The following is a 5,265-nucleotide window of genomic DNA, read 5'->3' on the forward strand; positions in this document are numbered from 1 at the left end:
TCTGCTGAGCCATTTTGTGGAAATTGGGATCCATATGTGGAGACACTTCCCAAGGCCTGCCTCACCCCCACCCCCTGCCCACCTTGATCCATGCTCCTTTGACCTCCTTGTGTGAGAACCCCTTTGCCAGAGTGAGACGTGTGCAGAATGAACTAAGCCCTAGAGGGTTTTAATGGCTTGCCTGCTGTTTCCCACATAAACTACCTCAGGAGTCATTGTAAAATAAACTGGCCTTGTTGTCTCTTAGTGTTTTTATTTAAAATGTTCCCTGTCCAGCCGGGCCAGCTTCCCAGGTTCAGGTTTCTTTAGACAAAACCAAGCAAAGTCAAGGGTACCTTCAGATGTTAGGGGATAACCTCTGGGAGAGCCCTTTCTCCCCCTGCCCTTCTGAATTACCAGCGGGGGGCCTTAGTGCCCTTCAATTTGTCTTCACAAGTGTGGATGAATAAAGTTGTTCCAGCTAATTTCAAACCAGCTAGTTAGAGCCCATTTGAAATTATTAGTTTAGGGCTGGGATCCATAAATGAAGGCAGCCAAACACTTGTTTTTCTATGGCCCTTGAGCCAAGAATGGTTTTTACATCACACACGCATGTGCACGCACACACACACCCACACGCACACACACAGCCAGAGACCTTCTGTGGCCCACAAAGCCTAAAATATTTACTTTAAAAAAACTAAATTTTTTGGCTGGGCACAGTGGCTTACACCTGCTAACTCGGCATTTTGGGAGGCCAACGCAGGTGGATCACTTAATCCCAGGAGTTTGAGACCAGCCTGGGGGCAACATAGTGAGACTTCGTCTCTCTCTTAAAAAAAAAAGCCATATTTTTGTAGGGGAGGGTTCTCGCTGTGTTGCCCAAGCTGTCTCCAACTCCTGAGCTCAGGTGACTGTCTCACTTCGGCTTCCTAAAGTGCTGGGATTACAGGCATGAGCCACTGTGCCCAGCCAAAGCCTAAAATATTTACTATCTACCCCTTTACAGAAAAAGTTTTTTGACCCCTAGTTTAGAGTAATAGGTAAGGGTTTAATTTTCAGGTGAAAGTAAACATACCTGTTTTATCAATGAAGAGAATAAAACCAATTCTAATTCTCAAAGTGTCATAAAATGGATGAAGGCTTAACAGAGTAGTGTGGTGGGGTAGACACACACATAATGTACATCATCTAAGAAAGGACTTATGGATGAATAGGCCAGGCTATAGATTCCCAGGAGCTCTTTCCTGGCACTTGGAGAGGTCACCTCCAATAAGAGACTTGTTAGATTATGTCACATCAAAAAGACTGGCTGGTCTAGGCGCAGTGGCTCACGCCTGTAATCCCAACACTTTGGGAGGCTGAGACTTGAGGTCAGGAATTTGAGACCAGCCTAGCCAACACGGTGAAACCCCATGTCTACTAAAAATACAAAAATTAGCTGGGCATGGTGGCAGGCACCTGTAATCCCAACTACTCGAGGCTGAGGCAGGAGAATCGCTTGAACCTGGGAGGCGGAGTTTGCAGTGAGCAGAGATCGCGCCCCTGCACTCCAGCCTGGGCAAAAAGAGCAAGACTCCATCTCAAAAAAAAGAAAAAAAGATCCTATATCTGGGCTCTTATTTGTCCCCCAGGAACTCCTGAGAATCCTTAACTGTCAGTGAAGAGAAACTTCTATAGCCCAAAGCAGTGGGATGTTTGGGCTCATGTGTCTGGAACTGTTAACCAGCTTGTTTTTCTTTTTCTTTTTTTTTTTTGAGGCGGACTCTTGCTCTGTCACCAGGCTGGAGTGCAGTGGCGTGATCTCGGCTCACTGCAACCTCTGCTTCCCGGGTTCAAGCGATTCTCCTGCCTCAGCCTCCCAAGTAGCTGGGATTATAGGTACACACTACCAAGCCCAGATAATTTTTGTATTTTTAGTAGAGACAGGGTTTTGCCATTGTTGGCCAGAATGGTCTCAATCTCTTAACCTCATGATCCGCCCGCCTCAGCCTCCCAAAGTGCTGGGATTGCAGGCGTGAGACACCGCACCTGGCCTACCAGCTTGTTTTTCAAAAGACTCAAGAAAATTGATTTTTATTTGAAAAGTTAAACTCTCAGAATATATACTATGCAGTGTAACAGGGGGGTTTTCTATTTTACTATTTGTGAATTTGGCTTTATTGAGTCATCAGTAAAAATAGTAGCTTAATTTCCACGCGTTATTTATGATTTTTTTTTTTGAGACGAAGTCTCGCTCTGTCGCCCAGGCTGGAGTGCAATGGTGTGATCTCGACTCACTGCAACCTCCACCACCTGGGTTCAGATTCTCCTGCCTCAGCCTGCCAACTAGCTGGGATTACAGGCCCCTGCCACCATGCCCCCCAGATTTTTTTATATTTTTAGTAGAGACAGGGTTTCACCATGCTGGCCAGGCTGGTCTTGAACTCCTGACCTCAGGTGATCCACACACCTCAGCCTCCCAAAGTGCTGGGATTACAGGCATAAGCCACCGCACCTGGCCTGAATTATAATTTAGGAAATTAGATGCCCATACCTTTTCTCATCTTCTCCTTCCTCCCATCTCCCCTTTACCTTCCCCCTCCCCCTTCCTTCGCATCTCTTGACTTCTCTTTGGAAAGTGATCAGAAAACCCACGAAACCCTGGTTGGTGAGGGCAGCACAATCTAGTGATGTCAGGGGTCCTGGCGTTCAGGCCCAGTCCTGCCATTAGCACATTGGGTTATCTTGGTCATAGTTTCACCTAAACCTCTCTGAGCCGGTTTCCTCACTGGTCAAATGGGGATCAAGGTACCGATTGTTCTATCTTGTGTCTCAAAAAAGAAAGTTAAAATGCGTAGTATGAGGTAAGATGCATTGACAGTAGCTAGAAAACAGAAAGGGCCATTTGAAAGGCTTTTTGAAGTTCTATTGGTCATTAGTACCTCAACTTAGCTGCTTGGAAGGGTTTCATTGGCCCATTCAAACCTTCTGTTTTTTTAAAAAAAAAAAAAACAAAGGCACAGTGGTTCATGCCTGTAATTGCAGCACTTTGGGAGGCCGAAGTCGGCGGATCACCTGAGGTTAGGAATTCGAGACCAGCCTGACCAACACGGTGAAACCTCATCTCTATTAAAAATCAAAAAAATGGCAGGGCATGGTGGGTCATGCCTGTAATCCCAGCACTTTGGGAGGCCGAGGCGGGTGGATCGCCTGAGGTCAGGAGTTCGAGACCAGCCTGGCCAACATGGTGAAAACTCATCTCTACTAAAAATACAAAAATTAGCCAGGCATGGTGGCGGGTGCCTGTAATCCCAGCTACTCGGGAGGCTGAGGCAGGAAAATCACTTGAACCCGGGGGGTGGAGGTTGCAATGAGCCGAGATGGTGCTATTGCATTCCAGCCTGGGCGACAAGAGCAAGACTCCATCTCAAAAAAAAAAAAAAAGGGGCCAGGTGCAGTGGCTCACGCCTGTAATCCCAGCACTTTGGGAGGCCAAGGCGGGCAGATCACAAGGTCAGGAGATCAAGACCATCCTAGCCAACATGGTGAAACCCTGTCTCTACTAAAATACAAAAAAACAATTAGCCAGACGTGGTGGCGGGCACCTGTAGTCCCAGCTATTCAGGAGGCAGAGGCAGGGGAATCGCTTGACCCCAGGAGGCAGAGGTTGCAGAGAGCGAGCCGAGATTGCGCCACTGCAGTCCAGCCTGGTGACAGAGCGAGACTCTGTCTCAAAAAAAATAAAATTTTTTTAAAAAATGAATAAAATAATATTATCCCCCAAATGTCTACTTTTTAAAAAAATGTTAAAAATAATAAACTATTGCCTACCCATCTATGTAAATTTCCAGGAAAATTAGTAAATGCTATTTTTAAAAAATTTTTTTATTATCTTTTTATTTTTCCCTACTTTCAAGCTAACAAGTTATAGTGAATGCTATTTGGCAGGGAAATGCAATTAGCACCATGTTTCCTAGAGGAGATCTGTTTCTTTTGAAAGGATTACCGTTACTGGTAAAAGAGCTGGCTGGGGTCGGGTGCGGTGGCTCACGCCTGTAATCCCAGCACTTTGGGAGGCTGAGGCGGGTGGATCACGAGGTCAGGAGATCGAGACCATCCTAGATAACACGGTGAAACCCCATCTGTACTAAAAATACAAAAAAAAAAAAAAAAAAGCCGGGCGTGGTGGTGGGCGCCTGTAGTCCCAGCTACTCGGGAGGCTGAGGCAGGAGAATGGTGTGAACCCAGGAGGCGGAGCTGGCAGTGAGCCGAGATTGCGCCACTGCACTCCAGCCTGGGCGACAGAGCGAGACTCTGTCTCAAAAAAAAAAAAGAAGAAGAGCTGGCTGGATAGTCCTCTTCCAAAAGTCATAACTTTACATTGTTTCATCCTTTAAAAACTGCAGACACTAGCAATATTTTCAGACTTTCCTGGGAAAGCAAGAACTATATCTTAGATTAAAAAAACAATTCGGGGTCGAGTGCAGTGGCTCAGGCCTGTAATCCCAGCACTTTGGGAGGCTGAGGCAGGCGGATCATGAAGTCAAGAGGTCGAGACAATCCTGGCCAACATGGTGAAACCCGGTCTCTACTAAAAATACAAAAATTAGCTGGGCGTAGTGGCACGTGCCTGTAGTCTCAGCTACTCAGGAGGCTGAGGCAGGAGAATCACTTGAAACCAGGAGGCGGAGGTTGCAGTGACCCAAGATTATACCACTGCACTCCAGCCTGGTGACAGAGCAAGACTCCGTCAAAAAAAAAAAAAAAAAAAAAAATCTGGCTGGGCACAGTTGCTCACTCCTGTAATTCCTGCACTTTGGCAGGCCAAGGCAGGTGGATCAGGGTGATCCTGAGGTCAGGAGTTTGAGACCAGCCTGGCCGATATGATGAAACCCCGTCTCTACTAAAAATACAAAAAATTAGCTGGGTGTGGTGGTGGGTGCCTGTAATCTCAACCACTCAGGAGGCTGAGGCAGGAGAATCGCTTGAACCCAGGAAGTGGAGTTTGCAGTGAGCAGAGATCGTGCCACTGCACTCCAGCCTGAGCAACAAGAGCGAAACTCCATCTCAAACAACAAAACAAAAACACAATTCTTCCTTGTCACAGGGTTCCTCAACCTCAGCACTATTGACATTTTGAGTCAGATAGGTATTTGCTGTCCTGTACACTGGAGGGTGTTCAGCAGCATGCCTGGCCTCTACCTACATGATGCCCACAGCACCTCCTCAGTCATGACAACCGAAAATATCTCCAGATATTGCCAAACTTCCCCAGCAGGAAAAATCATCTCCAGTTGAGAATCA

The sequence above is a fragment of the Pongo pygmaeus genome, chromosome 5 (assembly GCF_028885625.2).
Source record: "Pongo pygmaeus isolate AG05252 chromosome 5, NHGRI_mPonPyg2-v2.0_pri, whole genome shotgun sequence".
Classification (NCBI taxonomy): domain Eukaryota; kingdom Metazoa; phylum Chordata; class Mammalia; order Primates; family Hominidae; genus Pongo; species Pongo pygmaeus.